The sequence below is a fragment of the Balaenoptera acutorostrata genome, chromosome 19, assembly GCF_949987535.1.
Source record: "Balaenoptera acutorostrata chromosome 19, mBalAcu1.1, whole genome shotgun sequence".
Lineage (NCBI taxonomy): Eukaryota > Metazoa > Chordata > Mammalia > Artiodactyla > Balaenopteridae > Balaenoptera > Balaenoptera acutorostrata.
Window position 1 is genome coordinate 6643366 of NC_080082.1, and position 25730 is coordinate 6669095.

Genomic DNA, 25730 nt, shown 5'->3' on the forward strand with positions numbered 1-25730 from the left:
GTTACCTGAAAACAGTTTTATTTTTTCCTTCCCTATCTGTATATATTTTGTTTCCTTATTGCACTACCAAGGACTTCCAATAAAATGATGAATAGGGATGGTGAATGTGACTGTTAATTTTTTGTGTTAACTTGACTGGTCATGGGGTGCCCAGATTAAACATTATTTCTGGTTGTGCTTGTGAAGGGTGTTTCCAGATGAGATTAGTATCTGAATCAGTGGACTCAGTGAAGCTGATTTCCCTCCCCAATGTGGGTGGGCATCATCTAATCTATTGAGGGCCTGAATAGAACAAAAGTCAAGGGAAGGAAGATTTCACCTTTTTCCCTGCCTCGCTGGTAGAGCTAGGACATCTCATATCATCTTCTCTGTCCCTCAGACTGGGATTTACACCATGAGTTCCCCCAGTTCTCAGGCCTTTGGACTCAGAGTAAATTACACCACCAGCTTTTCTGGGTCTCCAGCTACAGACAGCAGATTGTGGGACTTCTCAGCCTCCATAATTATATGAGCCAAATCCTCACAGTAAATCTCTTTTTAGATATATACATATCATGCTGGTTCTATTTCTCTGGGAAATCTTGACTATTAGGGCGAGAAAGGACATCCTTGCCTTATTCCCAAACTTAGGGGGAAAGCATTCATTTTCTCACTATTAAGTATGATGTAGGTTTTGGTAAATATTCTTTATCAAGTGGAGGAATTTCCCCCCTGTTCCTAGTTTGCTGAGATTTTTATCCTACAGAGATGCATTACTAGATTCCCCCTTCACGGGATGACTTGTTGCCCAGCTATCACCTCCATCAAGGTATGCCTCAGCTGCAGACAGCCACCTTGCCCAAGGGAACATTCTTCCTGAGGTAGCCCACATTCAGTGACTGATAAGGGGTGTGATGAAAAGGCACAGCCATTTCAGCCCAATGATGGTCAACTCTGATGAAAAACATATGCTCAGAGCTCCCCATGGAGTCAGGGAAAGCTGTGCCTGGCCTGTATCACAGTTCAACTTCTCCCTCTGCCTAATCCTGCTTCTTCCTCCTCCCTTCCACAGATCTTAATTTCTAATAAACATCCTGCACACTAATTCTACCTTGATCCCTATGTCCAACAACTCAACCTGTGACTCTCCTTACATAGCAAAATTATTTTCCATGCTATTTCATAAAAGACAGTGAAATTTTTTTCCCTACCAGACCATCAGCTTCACAAAAAAACTTCCGGAGTAGAGGTAGAACAATAGGAAAGAATTTCTCTCCCCATTTGGTTATCACTTGAGAGTGCTAAATTTTAATGCTTGGCTGCAGGGTCTGTAGGCATTTATCACTGTCACTCAACAGAGACTCTCCCAAAGCTCCTTGTCCACACTGCAGGATAATGCAGCCACATTAACAGAGATGCTTGGACTCTGAAAAGGCCTGGCTTCTACTCCAAGAAAAAAGAAAAATCCAAGTGGGCAGATGTTACAAGCAGAAAATCTTCTCCACTGCAGAAAACACCAGACACAAAGCCAAAGAGTTCATCAAAGGGGTTACAAAGATGAAAACTCAATTTGGAGTCATAGGGTTGTCACTAATGACTCTAGCTCAGGATCACATGAAACAGAGCATTACCACTTGGAACAGCATCTGTCATATAAGAGTAGATGTTCAATAAATATTTGTGAATGAATTAATGAACACTTATTTGGAATTAGGAGAACTGACTCTTGGTCCCAGCTTTCGACACTCAGTATATGACTAAAGGACAACTCTAAAACTGTGATAAGGCTATGTTTCATTTCCACGTATCCAACTTCCAAGCAACCCATATGTTAATACTTTATTGATTTAACTCCGTAAATAAGAGCTTTTTGTATCTGTACATGGTTGGCTATCTCACAGTAGCACTGCTGGCCAGATGCCTCCCCATTTTTGAAGGTAAAGCAATGTTTGTGCAATTATATGAATATTTTATTGCATTTCTCCCTTATTAGGTTACAAAAATGAGCAGAGAAAGGAGAAATGAAAGTGCTGATACCTGTGATAAGAAGCAGAGGTCTCATTAACTCAATGCAATTGAGGCAAAGATAGAAATCCTTAGGCCTGTGGAAAGTGATGTCATTAGCCTCAATCAGATGCTCATAGACTGCAAGCTGGTCAACCTTCTGAAGTGAAAGAACAAAGTGAAAGAACATATATGAAATGTATGAGTCATCAAGGATGATGCCTAAAAGGCAAAGTGTGATTAGGAATGTCAGTATGTTTCTCAGCTCTCTGGTAACAGAACCCACATGAAATCTTGTTTAAGTTTTACACATTTCACTTGCCACAAGTTTTCAAGAGAACATTGTGTACAAAATCAGGGGAATGCTGAAATTAATGCATGGACTTTCACTCTTATAGAGTTGTTGTATATCTCACATTAGATAATAAAATCTGTGATTGTAATACCAGTCTGTAATATTTAGATATATCTTGTCATTTTTGTAAGTGCGAATATATTGGTCATTTTGTTGGCCAAATACCAATAGATACAGATAGATAGGTCAGGTATAGGTACAGGTATAGGTATGGGTGTGAGTGTGGGTGTGGGTACAGGTATGGATATATGTACCCAGGCACCTTAGCATACTCCTTTTTCCAGAGTTCGGTCTATGAGAAAGGGTGTTAAAAAAAAAAAAAAAGAGAGGAATGTCTCAGAGGGAAAACAGGATAGTGAAGAGAGAAAGGAGGAAGGGAGACTCCTATGCCCAATTTCCAGGACTTCCCCTGATGTTAACCATCTATCTTTCTTCAGAGCTAGATTACCCCACTCACTCTGCTTCTCTTTTACCTCCAGGCCACCATCCCTTCTATTAAGACCTGAACCAAACTATGCTAGGGTCATGTATTTTAATCAGGACTTTGGTTCCCAACTATCCTTCCTGGAGAGATTCAAGCCTGGAAGATGAAGGAAGCTCAGCCTTTGGCCTGGTCATCTATCAGGTGGAACAATATCTGAGGACAATAAGTAAATGAGGACAGTAGTCTCTTATCACTTCTTAATAAAATAAAATAGTAAAAATGTAGCCATTTCAATATTTTCTTACATAAATACGGAAAAGCCTTATTGTCATTATGCTGTGATATTTCAGTGATGACATGAAAGCATTTTGAAAAATGCACAGTAGGCATTTTTCCATTTGCAAATTTAACAGTCATGGTTTTGACGATGTGAAAGAGACCCTGGAGGACTATGACATGTAGCAATTTGTAATTTTGCTAAGGCACTAATTTGAATCATCCCCACTGTGAGCTGGTTTGTAGGGAATTAGTCATTTAGGTAGTGAGTGAGCCAGTACCTGCATTTGATGTTAGTTTGTTGCTCACTAGTGCTTTTCATAAATCTGGGGGATCCTTGGAAGTCTCAGGACAAACACCAAGAGTCTACTGTATTGCTCAATACTATTAAGTATTAGAACCATAACATGCAAAAACGCATATTATCTCCCATAATGCAGATAAATCTCACTAGGATGACCACATCTGACTGTCAGAGCCCCTTGTTGCCCAGAGTGGTCAAAACCAGGTAACCCACCTCTATTTTACATTCTGCCAGGGCACTGGGCATAGTAATTGGAATAAAAATCTAGCATTAACATGTTTGCATCATATGAACATTGTTAAAACTATTTTGTCCACGAGTATTGAGTACTGGTATGCTTCTCCATCTGTGGTAGACACTGTCACTGCCTCCACCTCTTTCTTGCTAATAGCCCCTCGGTGTTTTCCATGGCAGCATTAAATCCAGTCTCCACTTTATCCACTCCCTTTATGTCTAGGGGCGCCCTACAAATCCAGTTCTGGCTAAAGAGATGTAAGAGGAAGCCACCTGGAGAACTTCTGGAAAACTTTTGCTTTCTTACAAAAGGGACAGTTGTGGCCAAAACCATTATCACCCCCTCTTCCTGCCCTGAATATGGATATGAGGTCTAGAGCTGTGGCAGCCTTCTTGCAACCATGAGGAAATAAGCAACAGATAAAGGCAAGAAAAACTGCAGTGATGATGGATCCTGACATTTCTGAGCCACTGAGCCAACACTATCAGACTTCTTTGTGTAAGAAAAATAAAACCCTATTCTCTTTAAACTACTGTAAATTAGTATATCTGTTTCTAGTGGCTGAACAAATATAAATACACCACTAATAAAAAAACACAAATTGTGAATACATGATTCCAAAAGGCTCTCTAGTCTCATATTCTATGATTGTAGGAATTTAAGAGGCTCTTTGAGTGGTAAGCTCAATCTCAGACCCACTTACTTTACCCTTCTAGCTGGGGCATAGAGCTTCCGTAAGACTTCAATTTTTGCCATGCTTTTTTCACTGGGAGTTCATACTCCAAGAGAAAGACTTTTATCTATGGTATGTCATGATATCTCCTTCTATCTGTCTCATCTTTGATGTCACATCTCCATCACCAACGAATTATTTCAGGAAAGAGATGAATCCTTAGGAAGGACTGGCAAAGGCTGTTAGTAGTTTTCTGAATCATACTAGAATCCAGGGCAGCCTGAAGCTTCAGAAAAGGGAACACAATGAGTAAGTATAAAGAAACAGGGCCCCTCCGTAGTTCCTATGATAAGCTTGTGCATGTGCCATGGAATACTAAGCTAAGCAAATGCTTTTCTAGGAGCTCTACCAAGTAGGAAGACATAAAGATGGTGCTTCTGCCTGAAAGGCAATAGAATTTAACTCAATTATACTAACATTTTGAAAGTACCTACTACAGGACAGATCCTATGAGAGGAACCAGGGACATAAAAAGAGATAATGCCAGGGCCATGCTCTATGATGAGACATGTACTCCTTTCACGGATAAGAGTTCTACATTTTCATTTTTTATCCAGGTAAGGATATAGTAACTTCATCTTCCTTGGAGTTCCACTGTCTCTCTATTTGCATTACTAAGCCAGATGCTGTTTACTGTACCTCATGCAGGGTGGAGCTGGGAGAGGGGGAAAGGTAGGTAGGCTTGTTAACTTACCATTCATCCTCAGCCTATGCCATTCTACAGGCAGGATGCCCAGGCTGGATGTCAACTTTTTACAAATAGCAATTGAAACTGTCAGTTATCTTGATGAGCAGTGCTCCAGTGAAAGAACAGCATAATTGTGGGGTGAAGTGTTAGTGAGCTAATTTTTTTCACCAGCAATAAGAACAAAACAACTTTCTGGGGATAATGTATTTACTGTTATTATTTGGTATATAGCACAGAAATCCCAAATAATACAAGAATGAAAATATCAAATTCCTCAGCTTTTAGGAAAGGCACAGCATACATTCTCTCAGGTTTAAAAAAAAGTACAGAGATTCATGGAACCCTATTTCTTTCTTTCTTTATGAAGTTTTCTTCTCTTTTTTTTTTTTTTTGGCCTGATTTTAAACAGGAAAACTCTGGTACTTATTTTTTGTTGGGTATTTATATGCTTAAATACAAGGTATCAGGACTATAAGAAGACCCCAGTGTTTAAGCCTCAAGGTGAAGATGATATGAATTTAAATGATCTATGACATTGTCCTCTAACACTCTGGATGGCTCATTATTCAGTGAACAAGAATGTAATTTTTCCATCCCTCCTAGTCTGTAAACCTAAGACCCCAGCAGCCTGCCCACTCCTGACCATCCTTTAAAATCCAATTCAAATATTGAAATCCTCATGGAGGCTTCCCTACCTTCACCAGCAATGCTAATGTTTCTTTTCTCCAGTTTCATCCCTCTTCTGCCGTCTCTCATCTGGCCCTTCTCAAACTGTCTTCTAATTGTTGTTTACCTTCTGTCTTCCCTCCGGACAGGGACTGTTTGTTCACCTTTGCACCCCAGGGCCTTATACAGTTTCTAGCACATAGAATATCCTCAATAAGTTCTTGCTGAATGGGAAAAGAATGAAGGAATGTGGGAAGAGTGGAGCCTCTTGGTGGGTGATTAGTACTCCGAGAGAAAGGGCTCCAAGGCAGAGCCAAGTGAAGGGCTCTGGCTCCCAGGACCCAGCAGAGGCCAGCAGAGAACTAAGGAGCAAAAGCTAACTCCCCAGAAGAAAGTTCTCCTGAGATTGCCAGTGGGAAAGGCCACATAGCAGGGAGGGAGGACAACCGCAAAGACACCAAAAATCAGGGACATGTCATTGTTAGATGTCATGGGATGCTCATGTAGGACACTGAACCTGGCAGGAATGTATGAGGAGGTTAGGACACATAAGACACCTATAGTGGGCCCAAAATAATTTGGATGGATTGTATTTTGGGGGCAGGGCATCATCTGAAGGTCCATAGCCCTGGCCCCAGCAGGGAATGTCCCTCAGCTGATCTCAAGGTCTTGGGGCTCCAGAGGGAGATGATGGAGAACAAACCTAAACATCTTACAACTGGATCACTAATGGGAAGCTAGGACTTTGGAGAGAGGTAAAGATTAGACAGTCCAAAGGCCACTGAAGCAGAAGTTGAGCAGGCAGAGAAACCCTAAATAAAAGGCAGCAATAAGGAGAAGGTTCCACTGGTCAGCTCAGGAATTCCAAAAGCACAGGACCTGAGTGGGAGAGGATGACACAGCTGTGTTTTGAAGGAACCAAGACTCTCCCTTGGCCCACTTGAGGCCCAGACAAGCCACACCTGGCAGGACTCTGCCCCTCAGCACTAAATTACATCCTTCCCTTTTAAATTAATTGCAAAAATCTCCCAACTGTCCCAATTATCACCTGATCCAATCAACTGTTTCCTCACTGAACAACACCCCAGTTTACGTCAAAGCTCAATTAGCCAGGAGCAGAGAATTTAAAACAAATAAATCCAAACCACACCCACAGAGCTTTGGTATTGGATTGCATTTCATAATTGCAAAGTCCTACACTCTTGCTACTCCAAGTGTGGTCGATGGACCAGCACCAGCATCATTACCAAGGAGGTTGCTAAAATGCAGAATCTCAATCCCCACCCCCAGATCTACTGGATCAGAATCTGCACTTTAACAGAAACCCTAGGTGATTTGCATGCCTATTAAATTTGAGAAGCCCTGTTCACCACCTGAGCCCTGACTACATACACCTCTGACCATAATTTGAACTCTTCTACCCCATGAACACCATATGGTCACTATATATTCTAGCCATACCAACGTTTCTGCTTCTCCAATATACCATGCTCATTCCCAACATTGGGTCTCTGTCCTCTCTGTTCTCTCTGTCTGGAACCATGGATGAGTTTTCTTGACATTAGATTTTGAATTAAATATCAGCTCCTCAGAGAGGCCTTCCCCCAGCACTCAATCCAAATGAAATACCTGAGCACTCTCAACTACATTATGCAATGTTACTTCTGTGCATAGTGAGTGCAAGGCTGTTCTCAACCTTGAGTAAACATCTGAATCACACGGAGAACTTGTTAAAACACAAATTCCTGTGCCCAATCCCCCAGAGTTTCTGATTCAGCAGGTCTAGGGTGGATCTGAGAATTCTGAGAATTTGCATTTCTAACAAACTCCTGGGTGACAACAGTACTGTTCACCTGGGACCACTCTTCTGGGAATCACTGCCACTGTCTCACTAACTGACGGTATTTTCTTCATCACTCCTTTCTGTAGAGTCATCTACACTGCACCAGAGTGTCTGCTCTGTGAGAGTAAGCAGTCTGTATGTTTTGTTCACCCTGTGTCTCCAGTGCATGGTACATAGTAGGTGCTTTTTAATATTTGTTGAATAAAGAATGGATTCATTAGTAGCCAATTTTTTTCATTATGGATTTTGCATCTTTTGTATTTGGCTTACTATAACTTAGCAACAACTTTGCATTCCATTCTGTACATACGTGTAATCAGCCATGAGAGATTTGTATTCATTAGCCATTGTTTAACTTACAAAAATGTAAAACACACAGAGACAATTGAGAGCTATGTGTTATCTATGTCTGTTATTGACAGCATTTTTTATGCTGTTGACTTCATTAGTTGGTCTTCTGCTTGAAGACAGAGACTCTATACAATCCCATACCAAGGAAATAGCACCTTCTTTTCAACAACATGAGCTCAGTGGTATTCTTTAACTTGAATGTAATATCCTCTTTTACACAAAACTGAAAGAGAGAAAATAAGCAATTTGATATATTCATAAATTCATTCTTTCATACCCTGGCAAAGTAACATCTCTCAAAAATCAGAATTAAGTATAATACATCATAAGGTTTAACTGATCATTATGAATACATCTCAGTAATAGACAGGATCCTTTTTTTTTTTTTGGCTTTTTTTTCCTTCCAGTTTTATTGAGATATAATTGACATACAGCACTGTAGAAGTTTAAGCTGTACAGCATAATGATTTGACTTACATACATCATGAACTGATTACCACAGTAAGTTTAGTGAACATCCATCCTCTCATATAAATGTAAAATTAAAGAAATAGAAAAAAAAGTTTTCCTTGTGATGAAAACTCTTAGGATTTAGTCTCTTAACAACTTCCATATACAACGTACAGCAGTGTTCATTATAATTATCATGTTGTACATTATATCCCTAATACTTATTTATCTTATAACTCAAAGTTTGTACCTTTTGACTTCCTTCCAATTCCCCCTCCCCCCCACCCCCCATTTCTGGTGACCACAAATCCGATCTCTTTTTCAATGAGTTTGGTTGGTTGGTTGGGTGGGTGGGTGGTTGGTTGGTTTTGAAGTATAACTGATATACAACACTATGTTAGTTCCTCTCATACAACGTAATGATTTGGTATTTCTGGACATTTTTAAATCATCACCATGATAAGTCTAGTTATCATCTGTCACTACACAAAGATATTATACAACTACTGACTATACTCTTCACACTGAACATTTCATACCCATGGCACATTTATTATGCAACTAGAGGTTTACACCTCTTAATCTCCCTCACCTATTTCTCTCTTCCCCGCATCCCCCTTCCCTCTGGCAAACACCTGTTTGCATCTATGACTCTGTTTCTGTTTAGTTATGTTTGTACCTTTGTTCTGTTTTTTAGATTCCACAAATAAGTGAAATCATACAGAATTTTCTTTCCCGGTCTGACTTATTTCACTGAGCATTAATACCCTCTATGTCCCATCCATGTTGTCACAAATAGCATGATTTCATTCTTTTTGTGGCTATCATTCCATTTTATATATATATACATTGTATATATACACACACACACACATATACATATATATACACACACAATGTGTATATATATATACACACACACACACACACCCCACATCTTCTTTATCCATTCCTTGGCTATTGTAAACAATGCTGCAACAAACATAGGGGTGCATATACTTTTCTAATCAGTGTTTTCATTTTCTTCAAATAAATACCCAGGAGTAGAATTGCTAGATCATATGGTAGTTCCATTTTTAATTTTTCAAGGAGTCTCCATACTGTTTTCCATACTGGCTGCACCAATTTACATTCCCACCAACAGTGCACAAGGGTTCCCTTTCTCCATATTCTTGCCAACACTTATTATTTGTTGTCTTTTGATCTTTTGAGGACAGCCATTCTGACAGGTGTGAGGTGATATCTCATTGTGGTTTTGATTTGCATTTCCCTAATGGTTAGTGATGCCAAGCACCTTTCGTGTGCCTGTTGACAGCCAGGATCCTTTTACTACTACTAAGATTATATTTTGCTAGCAGTCTATTTGAGCTTGCCTCCAAGGAACTTTATCAAGTCACCTATTCCTGAAATTACTGATGGACTCAGCATACTGTCCATTCCTTTGGTCACCCCTCCATTTGCAGATCACAAAAAGTCCTGCAGCAGGAATAGCCACATTTATGAATCTAGAGAAAATTGCATTTATCTGCTTCTCCTACCACCGAAACCCGTCATAAACACTGCCACCTCCACCTCCTCCCCTTCTTGCCCAGTTCCACCTAACAGGCCCTCTGCCCATATCTAACTCTCTCCCTCTGGGCCCACCAGGCTCTGGATCTCATATCCCCTGAGAGTCAGACTTGTTTTCTCCTCAATGGTGAGGCCCCTCTCTATATAATGAGGGGCTGAAATCAAAATCCAGGTTTGCAACCTATGAATCCAGCACTAACCTCACTCTAAAGCTGGCCTTTGGAGGAAGCTTCTGGGGAGGAGTGGGTAGGGGCGTGGGATGGCCTTGCTAATTAGGCCACATTCTAGTCGTCTGGAGTTTAGTGCAAGCCACTATGGCCAAATGTCAAAGTCGAGGAGCCAACTCGTAGAGTGACAAACCCTCCCTGTTAGAATGCTGACAGGCAAGGACAGCAGTGTCTAGGGAGACTGTGACTGTGTCACACTGTGTTCCTGAGCAAAAATGACCAGGGCCCACATTGAAAAGGGCAGGCGTCTTGCGAGACAGGCTTTCCCTGGTTGCACTTGTAAGAGATTATTAAAAGCACTAACATAGATGATAATGAGTCTGAAAAGGATGTTTCATCACAAGTCCACATCTGAGATCTGAATCGAACACAATATCAATTTGATAAAGTCAATTTGAAGATTCTGAAGAGCCAGTTTTGCTTTGTGTCTATATTAATTACAAAACAAATTGGCTTGATTCTAGATTGAATGGACTTATAATGAATATCATTTTTAAATACATTGATTCAGTGTTCAATACAGGAAAAAATTATATATTTTGGTGCAAAGAGCTACAAATGAGTGTTAATTCTGGCTTTTAGTCCATAATTCCTTTTCTAAGTGGGATCTGTTGGCTCATCTAAGACAAGCATTTGATTAACTCTTTGGGTCATTTATTTTTACCCTTTTTTATACTTGCAACAATCCTATGAAATAGAGCAGATATTATCAGTTATTGTTATCTCATTTTGTGGTTAAGAAATTCAGATTCAGAGAGCTCAAGAGACTTGCCTAAGATTCCACAGCCATGAAGTGGTGGAGCTAGGACTCCATTTGCACTGCTCACGGGAAGGCTCTTGAGGAAGAAAAATCTTATCAGGGAATTCAGCTGCTGGCCATCAGCACTATCTTAAACTCTCCTCTCTCTCCTTCGTTTCTTCCACTGGGCAGTGCTCTCTGACCATTTAATTACTGGCCAGTGAGCCTGGGACTCTGCCTGCTTTCATACACAACTCACTCTCAGTTGCTACAACTCATTCGTTTTACTTTCAGCTGCCAGAAAAGATCCTTATTGCAACCTCAGTGGTGCTGGTAACTTTAGCTTTCACTGAAAATAATCAAAGCTCTGGTCGTCTGTGTAGAGGGAACAACATTTTAGATCTTAATTGAATATTCTCTGTGATGAAATGTTAGTATGTTCATTCATTTGTGATGGAATGATCTTTCTTTTTTTTCTCCCCAGCCTGATCCCAGCCTCATCCTCCTTCTAGGGCATGGTACATATTAAGCTTGGGTACCAGGAGAGGAATTTGGTAATATGATTCAAGGTGGAAGAAGATATAGACTCTATTAGCATCATAACAAATGGTGGCTATGCCATGGGGATATCAACACTGGCAACATAAAAGGTCTGGTTTTAGGATCAAAAGCTGCCCCCATCACCACCACCACTCATTCTAGAGTAGAGCCGACTGGAACTGGATGGTTGACAAGTTGCTGCAGAGGCCAAGGAGAAGACACGGGTCCCTGGGAAGAGGAAAAAATGGGGGTGGAGAGATTAGGGATGGGAGGAAGAAGAGAGAGAGGGTACAAAGAGAATGGTTGGGGACTGGATATGTGGGGCACCCCCAAAAGCCAGGTTTGAAGAGTCTAAGAGCCCTGAGAGTCTGGGAGTTGATAGAAGCTGAAGACAAAAAGAGAGCCACTCTGAAACCTGCTTGTACCTATGGTCTCAGTTCAACCTGTAGATAAAGGATCATTTGGAGTATTCTTTTGGACTCTTTGTGCTTGATTCCCAAGTATTAACTGTTCAATAACGGACTGGACCACCATTGCCTTCCACAGATGGGGTTATAGATCCAGTCATGATACAAATATTTACTGAGCATCAATGTGAACTAGGTACTGTGACAGGAATGTGAAGATGAATAATAATACATGGGTTTTCCTCAAGAAACACAGTCCCAGGGACTCTTTGAGGATAACCACCATAGCCATTTAAATTTTCTAATGAATATGTTATTATTCTTTCAGAAAATTTTCAATAAACATACCAAGTTTTCATCAATAAATATCCATGGCTGCTGCGGGTCAAACCATAAATTAGAAACATAAACATGAAACTTAGAGCAAAACTTTTGAAAACCATGACCTCTTTCCCTTCTGAGCATTGAATAATAAGTAATATTAAATAGCATTTGTCACATACCTCATTTCTCTTATTTTGTATTCATAATAGTATGAATACCTATGAAGTATAGTATCTATAAATTCATAAGTGAATTCATGAGTACTTAGACTTGTCATTTATATCTATATCTATACTCTGGTTTCTCTTCAGAACGCATAAATCTTTCGCCTTATATCTATATCTACTTCGTAATATCTGTTAAGTAGATATTACTACTACTCTCCCCATTTCACAGAAGAAGAAACTGAAGATCAGAAAATTTAATAAACGTAAACCCACTTTTTTTTCTTTCTCCTGGACAACCAACACAACCCACTAGGGCACCATCCTTTCTGGAGAGAGCAGCAGCAAACACTAAGACACAATGAAATCTTTGTTTTGATTAGTTTGGACATTCTTATGATGTTCTGGTTTGGCATCCGCTTATTAAATCTTAAGCAATAGGCCATTCTAGTTGTCAATTCAAATCTGTGCACACCAAGTACTTTCTGTTATTTTAAACCAGCAACAAAAATCACAAATAGGCACTAATAATACACAAGCAAACTTTGAGAATTTAATGTCACAACTGAATTCAGGTACTTCTTGAGCAAAAAGGTGAACTGCAAACAGGGAATATGAGACTTTCTTGAACCTACATTTTCTTATAATGTTTTGATTTCTTTGTATTCAAGTAAATGAAGATAATTCCAATAAAAACATGATTTTTTGGAATTAGAAGTAATTTTTCTTTTTTAAAAAAACTATTTGTTTTTATTCTTCACAATGATTACTATTAATATAACTTATTAATTGTTCAATAATGTTCCCTATCAAAGCTACTTGGGATATATTCCTGGAACAACTATGATTTGAAGCACTGTACTAATTCATATGAGTTTGTCTTCTGCTAAAGATGCTTTCTAAAAGCATAATAAAACACTTTAAAAATCCCATACCTGTATATACAAAAGAGGTGGGAGAGGGAAAACAAGAACAGCGGATATGAAAAGGGAAGACAGAATAAAAGGGGGAAGGGGGAGAGAAGGTAGGAGTAGTCAGGAGAAGAAAGAAAAGGAAGAAAGGGGGAAAGGAGGAAAAAAAAAAGGGAAGGAGAGAAGGGGCTAAAACAAAGGCTCTCACTTTGGCTCTTGGTCTAATCCTGACCTTTCCTATCCTCACTCCACACACCCACCACTCACACACACACACAACCACACACATACACTACTTCTTTGACACTTGCCTCAGCCCCACACATCTTGCACAGGATGTAGAAACTGGCAACATCTTGATCATCCAAGCTATTCCTTTCAAGAACACAAAATTATGGCCATAAATACATCAATTGTTTAACAATTGTTTTTAAATTAAAATTTAAAAGATTCTCAGAATGGAACCATTTTCAAAATAGTTCCATGAAAGATTAATACTTGCGTTGCTTTCTACATTCAGAAATCTACAGTACTTTTTCCTGGCTTTTTTTTTTTTAACAAATAAAATACACTTGTTGAGTGGATGGATGGATGATACACAGTTAGAATTGATATCCTAAATCATTAAACAGCATAGCCACAACCAGAATTTGCTCTCCATGCTATCTCCTACACGCCTACCCATTCTGTCCCCCAACCCCTTGGGAATGTGACTTCAACATCAAAATTTTATCTTTGGGAAATATTTAAATCGCCAAGGAAAACAACATAAAATATTTTAGATTGGGGCTGTTACATAGACACACACGCATGTACTCATGTGAAGTGTGCATGCACACAGGTGAACACATGCACACACACACACATATATACACCAATCCCAAGTATATGAAAGCTATACATATAGTACTCTCATTCACTGATGTATGAAGGGAAATTTTGAGATTTGGACTGCAGCCTTTGCCTCCTCAATAGAACCATATTATATTCCTGGATGAGCTGTCAAACATCCTGATGACACTGTTTAAAATTCACAATTGGGCATATGTTTCAATTTAATCTGAGAAATAGGAAGGCCCATTCTGGCCAGTGATATGCTCCTTATCTGTCACTTCCTCCTCCGTTGTCAGTGTTTCTGAAATGCCAGTGCTAAAGGCAAAGCACTCTGATTAGGACGTCAGCCTGCCTTTGAGCAAATACTGCCAACTGCCAGCCTGTGCCTGGAAACTGAAGGCTCCTTAGCTCTAGGCCAGGGTTGGGGAGCCAGTTAGGAAGTCCCTGACAGATACAAGAAACTGATATGGAGAGCTGTGCTCCCAAAAGGTGGCCTGACCTATTTAGAAATGTGAGCCAGTATCAAGAGACGCTTTTTGTGGAGGGACATATTCAGGTATCCTCATTCTTTCTAAATCCCCATTTTACACTATAAATAGAAAAGTATTGTTTTATATTCTTAAAGTAAAAAGATAACAAGAAAATAAAATCTGCCATTTCTTTTCTCATTTCAATTTGCATTACATAAATAGAATGGGGATATATCCATGTTGTGAAAGATTCAAACATCCAAAATTACATAATTTAAAACATGAATGATTCCTTCCCCTATTCCTTGACAGGTGCCCTTCATATCATTTTTGCAAGGATTTACTTACATATATGAACACTTTCTTAACACAAAGGGGATTAGACTCTACTATTCATCCTGTGACTTGCTTTCTTCACTTTAACAACACATCCTAGAGATCATATCATCCCAAGTCTGAACACACGGCTCTTTCTCCTTTTTTTTAAGACTTTACTTTTTTAGAGCAGTTTTAGGTTTATTAAACAAAATTTAGAGAGAGATACACAGATTTCCCATATAGTCCCTGCCCCTCACACAGAGCCTCCCCACTATCAACATCACTCACTAGAATGGTACATTTTTTACCAAAGATGAATCTACATTGACACATCATTATCACCCAAAATCCATAGCTTACCTTAGGATTCGCTCTCAGTGTTGTACATTCTACAGGTTTGGACAAATGTATAATGATATGTATCCACCACTATAGTATCATGCAGAGTATTTTCACTGCCCTTTAAATCTTCAGTGCTCTGCCTATTCATCTCTCCTCTTCACCCTCTACCCCACAACCACTGATCTTTTCACTGTCTACATACCTTTGCCTTTTCAAGGATATCATATAGATGGAATCATACAGTATGTGACCTTTTCAGATTGGCTTCTTTCACTTAGTAATATGCATTTAAGTTTCCTCCATGTCTTTTCATGGATTGATAACTCATTTCTTTTTAGTGCTGAATAGTACTAAATAGTACTACTCAGTTTTAGTGCTGAATAGTTCCATTCTCTGATGTATCACAGTTTATTTACCCATTCACCTACTAAAGGGGACCCTGGTTGTTTCCAAGTTTTGGCAATTACAAATAAAGTTGATATAAACAGGCCTGTGCAGGTTTCTGTGTAGACGTAAGTTTTCAACTCCTTGGGTAAATACCAAGGAACTCGATTGCTGGATTGTATGGTAAGGGTATGTTTAGTCTTGTAAGAAACCATGGAACTGTCTTCCAAAACACAATACCATTTTGCATTCCCACCAGCAGTGTATGAGAATTCCTATTGCTCCACATCCTCACCAGCATTTGGTGTCAATGTTCTGGATTGTGGCCATTCTAACAGGTGTATAATGGTATCTCACTATTGTTTTAATTTGCATTTCCGTGATGGTATATGATATGGATCATCTTTTCATGTGCTTCTTTGCCATCTGTTTATCTTCTTTGGTGAGGTGTCTGTTAAAGTCTTTGGCCCATTTTTTAATTGGGTTGTTTGTTTTACATTATTGAATTTTAGAAGTTCTGTGTATATGTTGGATAACAGTCCATTATCAGATTTGTCTTTTGCAAATATTTTCTCCCAGTCTGTGGCTTATCTTCTAGTTCTCTTGATATTTACTGTTTTTCACAGAGCAGAAGTTTTTAATTTTAATGAAGTCCAGCTTACCAATTATTTCTTTCATGGATTGTGTCTTGAGTGTTGTTTCTAAAAAGGCATCACCATACCCAAGGCCATCTGAGTTTTTGCCTGTGTTATCTGCTAGGAGTTTTATAGGTTTGCTTTTTACCTTTAGGTCTATGTTCCATTCTTAGTTCATTTTTGTGAAGGATGTAAGTTCTGTGTATAATTTTTTTTTTTTTGGCATATGGATATTCAGTTGTTCCAGAACCATTTGTTGAAGAGACTATCTTTACTCCATTGAATTGCCTTCGCTCCTTCTTCAAAGATTGACTACATTTACAGGGATCTATTTCTTTATTCTGTTCCATTGCCTATTATTTCACCTTAACACACTGTCTTGATTACTAAAGTCTTGAAGTCAAGTTGTGTCAGTCCTTCAACTTTGTTTTTCTCCATCAATACTGTGTTTGCTATTTTGGATCTTGTGCCTCTCCATATACATTTTGGAATCAGTTCATCAATATCCACAAAATAACTTGCTGAGATTTTTATTCGGGTTGCACTGAATCTATAGATCAAGTTGGGAAGAACTGCCATATTGACAACATTGAGTCTTCCTATCCATGAACATGGACTATCTCTCCATTTATTTAGTTCTTTGATTTTGTAAGAGTTTTGTAGTTCCCTCATATAGCTCTTCTACATGATTTGTTAGATTTATACCTAAGTATTTCACTTTTGGGGAATGCTAATAAAAATGGTATTGTTTTTAATTTCAAATTTTACTTGTTCATTGTTGGTATATAGGAAAGCAATTGACTTCTGTATATTAACCTTGTATTCTGCAACCTTGCTAAAATCACACATTAGTTCCAAGAGAGTTTTTGTTGATTCTTTTAATTCTTCAGATTTTCTATGTAGATGATCATGTCATCTTCAAACAAAAATAGTTTTTATGTCTTCCTTCTTCATCTGTATACTTTTTATTTCATTTTGTTTTCTTGCATTATTGCATTAGCAAGGACTTGCAGTATGATGTTGAAAAGAAGTATTGAGAGAGGACATCTTTGCCTTGTACCTGATATTAGTGGGAAAGCTTTAAGTTTCTCACCATTTAGTATGATGTTATCTGTAGGTTTTTTGTAGATATTCCTTATCAAGTTGAGAAACTGCCCCTCTATCCATAGTTTACTGAGAATTTTTACCATGAATGGGTGCTGGATTTTGTCAAATGCTTTTTCTGCATCTACTGACATGACCATGCCATTTTTCTTTTTTAGCCTGTTGATGTGATTGGATTATACTAATTGATTTTCAAATGTTGAACCAGCTTTGCATACCTAGGATAAATCCCACTTGGTCATGGTATATAATTTTTTATACTTTTTTGGATTCAATTTGCTAATATTTTATTGAGGTTTTTGCTTTTACATTCATGAGGGATATTGGTCTTCAGTTTCTTTTCTTGTAATATCTTTGCATGGTTTTGGTATTTGCATAATGCTGGCTTCATAGAATAAGTTAGGAAGTATACCTTCTGCTTCTATCGCTGAAAGCCTGTAGAGAATTAGTATAATTTCTTCCTTAAATGTTTGGTAGAATTCACCAGTGAACCCATCTGTCCCTGGTGCTTTCTGTTTTGGAAGGGTATTAATTATTGATTCAATTTTTTAAACAGATACAGGCCTATTCAGATCATCTATTTCTTCTCGTGTAAGTTTTGGCAGATTGTGTCTTTCAAGGAATTGGTCCATTTCACTAGGTAATCAAATTTGTGTCCACAGAGTTGTCCATAGTATTCTTTTTTATCCTTTTAGTTTCCATAGGATCTGTAATGATGTCCCCTCTTTCATTTCTGATACCAGAAATTTGTGTCCTGTCTTTTTTTTCTTAGTTAGCATGGCTAGAGGCTTACTGATTTTATTGACCTTTTCAAAGAAACAGTTTTTGGTTTCATTTTCTCTATTGATTCACTGTTTTCAATTTCTTTGCTCTAATTCTTATTATCTCTTTTCTTCTGCTTACCTTGGATTTAATTTGCCCTCTTTTGCTAGTTCCCTAAGGTGGAAATACCTCATTCTTTTTAATGGCTGCATATTATTACATAGAAAAGGTGTACGATAATTTATTAATTGCTAACATTTATGCTGTCTCCAATTTTTTGCTATTATAAGCAATGCTGAAATGAGCTTTCTTATATATAGATCTTTACACATGTGCTTAGGTGTCTGGGGTGAAAAATCTTCTAGAAATCGAATACGGAGTCAAAGAGTGTGTGAATTTTAAAGTTTGATTAATACTAACCAAGTGCCTTCCAAATAGACTTGAACAATTCATATTTCTACAAACAGTATATCAGAAAATGTATTTCACTGCATTGTTGGAGAAATCTGGTATTACCAAGTTTTTTGATATTTTATATTCTAAAGGATGAATATTTTTATCTTATTTTTATTTTCCTAATTACAATTTGGATGAGTTTATTTTCATAAATGTTTTGGATATTAGGTTTTTCTTCTTTTGTGAATTGCCTAATTTTTTTCTGCACACTTTTACTGAGGTGTTTGCCATTTATAGTTACTGATTTGTAGGAGCTCATGTTTGGATATTAATAAAATTCCTGTTATTTATGTTGAAAATATTTTATATCAGTCTGTCCTCTCAGAACAAAATCTTAATTTCAACATAATCTTTGTTAATTTGTCTTTGATAGGCTTAGTTTTTTACTTGAGGTCATCATTTTTTTTTTGGTTATGTAAGATGTTTGCATTAGGGGAATCTGGGAGAAAGATATACAAAAACTCTCTGTACTATCTTTGCACTTCTCTGTAAATCTAAAATTATTTTCAAATATTTTTTTTTACTTCCCAATATGGTAGCTTTACAGCTTTGTTTGCTTGCATGGTTTGTGGTAGTGGTGGTTTTTGCATCTAGTTCATTAATACACTTGGAAATTATTTTTGTGTATAATACACAACATATGATATAATCTAGATGTCTGTCTAGATTTTTTTCTGAATGAAGAGACTGTGATCCCAACATCATTTATTAAATGGTCTGTTATTTTTCTATTGATTAAATACTTCATCACAAACTGAATTCCCATATTTACCTAAGTCTGTTTCTGAATTCTGCCTCATTCTATTCTTCACTTTATCTATTTGTAAATTAATACCCACACTTGTAAAACTACTATAGCTTCACAATATGTTTTACATCATTTTTGGCTATTTTTTCTTGGTATACCCACTGTTCCTCTTATACGAACTTTAGTGTCCCTTTGTCCAATTCAAGTAAATTGGTCTTATCCGAAATTTATTTTTTAAAAAAGGAAAATATATTACCTTTACAAACTGTTATCATGCCATCTTATATAATGAAACTTCCATTAAAACTTCCATCAAAGAGCTTCCCACTTGGCAACCACATAGAGGTGCTGGGAAGGTGGTATGTCCAGAGAAGTCATGGAAGCTCCAAACCCCCTTCCCTATACCTTGTCCTATGTACTTCTTCATCTGGCTCTTCATCTGTATTACTTTGTAGTCTCCTTTATAATAAACTGGTAAATGTAAGTAAATGTTTCCCAGGTACTGTGAGCTATTCTAGTAAATTATCAAGCCCAAGGAAGGGAGCATGGGAACTCCCTTACAGCCAGTTGGTCAAAAGTACAGGAGACTCAGATTTGCAATTGATGTCTGAAGTGGGGGTTGGCCTTGTGGGTCGGAGCCCTTAACCTGTGGGGTCTGTGCTAATTATGGGTAGTTAGTATTAGACCTGAAATAAATTGTAGGACACCCAGTTGATGTCCACAGAGAATTGGAGAATAGTTTGAAATAGAAAACCCACACATTTGGTGTCAGAGGTGTTTGTGCGAATAGAGGAAAAGCTTTGCTTTAACTCTGACTCGGGTTGTATGATCTCCAGGGCTGACCCCACCTCTGCAGCAGTCCTCACCTGTGGGCATTTTGCTACATTTTCCTCCATCAATGTAATTATATCTGCTTTTTTTTTTTTTTTAGGTATCCCGGATTGCACTCATCCATGCTTTCCAGGATGATTATAAATTTAACTTCTTTTCTCATACCATTTCTTATATTTCATGAGGTTTTGGATAGGAGGAGCATAGGTACCTATGCTCCTTTCCTACTATCTTGAACCAATCTCTTGGAATTTGTAAAACAAGACACCAAATCATTCATAATCTCTCCAACTCTTACACAGGTGTTTTTATTTTTATCTACTCACTTCTGGTCTTTGTCCACACATATAGTTCCATATTGCTATAATCAAAATGTACTCACAATTTTGCATTCTTCTTTTCCACTTAATATGCCTTAAACATTTTTCCATGTAATCGCCATAATTACCAATTTAACAGCTGCATAATTGTACATTTAGGTGATCTAGTATCATTTGTTTAACCACCCTCTAGTTTTTCACTATTATAGACAAGTGGAAATGAACATTTTCAAACATATACTTTCTTTTCTTCTGATGTATTACTTCCTTAGAATATATACCCAGGAATGGAATTGCAGGTAAGAGGATAGGAATAGTTTTAAGGTTTTAGTGCTGTTGTGTCATATTGTATCTCAAAAGGATTTTACCAATGTACACTTTTTACTATAATTTTATCAGCACTGGACACTATCATTTTTGCTTCAAAAATAAGTATAAGAAGTTACCTTGTTTTTTGTTTTCTGTTTTGTTTTTTGTTTTTATTTATTTTTAGCTGCATTGAGTCTTCGTTGCTGTGCGCAGGTTTTCTCTAGTTGCGGCAAGTGGGGGCTACTCTTCATTGCGGTGCGCAGGCTTCTCATTGCAGTGGCTTCTCTTGTTGCGGAGCACGGCCTCTAGTCGCGTGGGCTTCAGTAGTTGTGGCTCGCAGGTTCTAGAACACAGGCTCAGTAGTTGTGGCACACAGGCCTAGTTGACCCGCAGCATGTGGGATCTTCCCAGACCAGGGCTTGAACCCATGTCCCCTGCACTGGCAGGTGGGTTCTTAACCACTGTGCCACCAGGGAAGTCCCAAGAAGTTACCTTGTTTTAATGATGATTTAGTTTTCTTTTTTTAAGGAATAGACAGATTAAACATTTTCTTAGTTATTGGCTTTCTTCTACAAATTGTTAAATATCTCCTTAATCAAATGAGGTATTATTTTATTTCTTATATTTGAATGAGTTTTACATAGTATAAGTGTTCATTAAAACCTGTCTCATAATAAAGGCAAATATCTCCCCCAATCTGTTGGGTGCTCTTTTTCAATGATAATTTTGACTTTTTCATTATTCTAAAAGTTTTCCATTTCATAATGGTAAATCTATCAATCTTTTCCTTTGTGACTTTTTTCTCTTCAAAATTAAGTAAACCATTATTCATACAAATTCTTCTGGTAAATATTTTAACTTTTTAGATCATATGGAGTTGATTTTGGATGGGTCTTTAGGTATGGACAGATGCCCCCACCCCACCCCAGACACTCTGGACATACATCCTCAAATACAGAATTAAACTCAAGCAGTGCCACTCTGCAAAGGAGGAAGAAAATTTTGTGGTGTCCAATACAGTAGCCACCCAGCCACATGGTTGCTGAGTGCTTAAATGTGGCTAGTCCAAATTGAGATGTGGTTAAAAAAAGTAAAATACACATCAGATTTTGAAGATCAGGTATGAAAAGAAGAATGTAAGATAGCTCATTAATAATTTTATATTGATTACATATATTGGATTAAATATATTTTATATATTAAAATAATTTCATCAGGGACTTCCCTGGCGGTCCAGTGGTTAAGACTTCACCTTCCAATGTGGAGGGTATGGGTTCGATCCCTGGTGGGGGAGCTAAGATCCCACATGCCTCACAGCCAAAAAACCAAAACAGAAGCAATGTTGTAACAAATTCAATAAAGACTTTAAAAATGGTTCACATCAAAAAAATCTTTAAAATAATTTCATCAGATTTATTTTACTTTTTTAATGTGGCTACTAGAAAATTTTAAGTTGCATATGTGGCTTGCATACATGGCTTGCATTATGCTTCTATTGGACAGCACTACTCTGACAAATACGTTTTCTGTCATAGCTCTTGCTAAGAAGCAGAGTTAAGCCCAGAGGATGATGACAACTATTACAGGTCTTTTAAAGGAGAGAATACTTGCTTTACAATTTAATGGACTGAGAAGGGAGAAAACTTTCATTAACCACTGCTGGCATCTTCTGTGTCAAGACTACCCTTGTGCTCATCTTTGAGCAAGATCCCCAGATTGATTCTTTGTTGAAAACTCCTTGGAGGCCCAGAAGAAGGGCAAGGCTACAACAATAGGACCAGCCAAACTTTTAGAACCATACATTTCCAGCTGCTATCCTTGAGTAATTTCTTGAAACACAAACCAGCCTGGAATCCACCTTTCTGCTCTCCCCTAAATTTCTCCCATTCTTCAAGGTCTTCGTATAGCTCCCTCTAATTACTCCACTTCTCACTGACTGCTCTTAATCACCGAGTTCCTGCTCACTTGGTATCTGTAACATGATTTGGCAATTGTGCTTTGGTTATTATTTCAGGCGACACCAGAATCCAGATGGGGCATTTTGATGCCTGTCATAACTCCAGGACAGGTTTTTCTGGTAATAGATATTTTCAGCATACGTGTCTAATAGTGTCCATTCCATTTGCTGGCCTAAATTATCTAAAAATTTAAATTAATGTAATACTAACTCTATATTCCACTAGTATTTTCCCAAACTATTTTCACTAATGATTTCACTTAAGCCCAAACAGGATTCAGCTCTAACTGGCCAATTTTATGCCTCTCTGTTCCACAATGTATAATAATATAGGGATAAAGTGAGGGATTCCAATCACTGCTCTTCTACAATGTACACACCGCGAGGAGTCTTGACTCAATCATAGAACTGTCCAGAATTAGGCTCTCCCTTTACAGTATTTGTTAGGCTGTCATTATACAATTGCATCTTATGCCATTACTAACTTTTCACCACTTTGCATGGCAGTATGTATTTATATGACAGTAAAAGTGATTAAATAACTAAGTGGACCTTGTAGTAAATGAGCTATTTCTTTGCTACCATTATGTCTAATTCACCATACATTATTCAGTCTGAAGGCTTTGCAGCATCATAAAGTAGCCAAGATCATTTTTCACCTCATCATCCCATTATCCGTAATGAGATAATATTTGTAAATGTGAAGACTACTCTTTCCAAAGATCCCTGGTGAACACTCCTATAGACATTAGTGAAATCTATTAAACATATTTTTTTCTCACAGCAGAAAGAATATGTAGGGGATGCCCACAAAGTCCTTCTAACAACTCTCAAGAGTCAGATTCCTTCCAGAGTATAAATGGGCCCTTCTGGATGATCCTACTGAGGTGGTGACTGACGACCTCACCACAGCTTATTGCATGAGATATTAATGGGCTTCAATTCACACCCAAAGTTTTCAGGAAGAAGGCAAGTCTAAAGTCTAGATCTATCATTAAATTTCCTAAGGAATGTCAGTGGATCTAACCAGACTCAGTTTGATTCCTCAGCTCTAATAATTTCTCTATGCACTTTACAGTTTACAAAGGGCTTCCAAACACATTATCCCATTTAATCCACTACATCCTGAAAGGTATTATTATTCACATTTTTCAGATGGGGAAAATGAGTGTCAGTGACAATTAGTGATTTATACACGATCACAGATGCAGTTAACAGTAGAGCCAGACCCTTGCCCAGGTCTTCTGAATTCAGAGGCCAGGGGTAAAGAAGTTTAAGGAAACGCTCCAGAGAACAAAATTCCAACATCTGCTTAGCCAGTGGCAATTTGGGGACTTTAGGTAAGTCACCTCACCAAAATGAGCTGGACCAGAAAATCACTACAACTCCACAATACCTTAATATTCTAAGGATTCTAGGAATCTAAATGTAATTCCCACTTTACGTCTGTTCACCCTGGTCCTTGTGCTGGACCCTTGACACAGTTTTCAAAGTTGGAAAGGTTCTTTGGATTTTCTCCCATGTCCAACAGGATTCCAGTACCTCCATTTGACCCAACCCAGACCAAAAAGTTCTATCCAGTCCAAAAAATCCATTCATACCTAAGAGTTTCTAAGTCTGCATGAAAGGTAGTAGGGGAGGTAGAGCCCTTCCTCTGTTTGGGAATTCCCAGAACCCTGTGGTTAAAACGTAAAGCCAAGTTCATCCTTCCTTATTTCATAAATTGGATTTGAAACAGATTAAAAGTTGTTTCAATAATAATCTTTATTATTATAGATTTAATAAATTATAGAGATTTCAGGAAATACTTGCAGTGTGGGAAGCTCATGCCCTCTTCTGTAAAATAAGCTTAGGAACATGAGTCAGGTATCAGATGACATAGGCTGGGTATCTAAGTACATCCACTTCTGTTGAAAAGTGAATGCTCAGGTCAAGATATATGTCTGTCCCTGGTTGATGTGAACATGATAAATTTATTTTTTATAGTGTTAAAAATATCTTTTTCTTCAGTTGTCTCCACAAAACTCTAACCAATAATTCATGGAATTTCTTGCCCCCCAAGAGAGATACTATATCACCTTACTAACAAACTCATGAAAAATTTAGGTGATAGATTAAAACCAACTGCAACAGTCTCCCTCTTTATCTCCTCTTTCTCTTTCTCCCTCTCTCTCGCTCTCTCTCTCCAAGCTGAAGAAAAACTTCAGCAGCAAGTCTTGACTACAGTAAACAAAAGAAACAAATTGCTAAGTAATTAATCTACATGTGTTAGTTTTTTTTTTAACATCTTTATTGGAGTATAATTGCTTTACAATGGTGTGTTAGTTTCTGCTTTATAACAAAGTGAATCAGTTATACATATACATATGTTCCCATATCTCTTCCCTCTTGCGTCTTTTGTTGTCTTCTCTTCCGTAGCACTGGAGGAGCAAGCAAAAACCCAAATGTGCTCAGGATTTTGAGTTGAGTTATCATTTCAGACACTAGCATTCGCATAAAAAATTTTAATTGTATCCATAAAAATGAATATAACCCAGAACTTGAGGGAAAAAATTTTTGAATAATCATTTGGTATGGTCCAATGCATCTATGCAAAACAGAATTCAATCTTCCTAAAAGAGATAAATATGTCTCATGTGCCTAGGGATGGAACATCGATCTTCCTATTGCTTAATAATGCAAAGTCTAGAGAGGCAGTATGCTATAGAAAGCATATAGGACTTGCATTTATTAGACACAGGTTCTAGGCCTGGCTACAACCTTTACCAACTGGCTGTATTGCCTTAGGAAAGTCACTTAACCTCTCTGAGACTCATTTTCTTCATCTTCATTACAGAATTTTCATTGCAGATTTTTACTGTAAAGTTCATTACAGTAAAAGAGAGGCTTTATAAAAAGCTCTAGTGAATTAATAGAGCTAGGCATTGAATATCATAGCTAATAACATCATACACAAAAAGAAATATCTAGATTATGAATTAACAAGGAAAAATAAACCTGATTCTGATAAAGCCTCAAGATATAACTACCAGTTTACAGGAAACAGGAGGCAGGGCACCATATTAAACCAC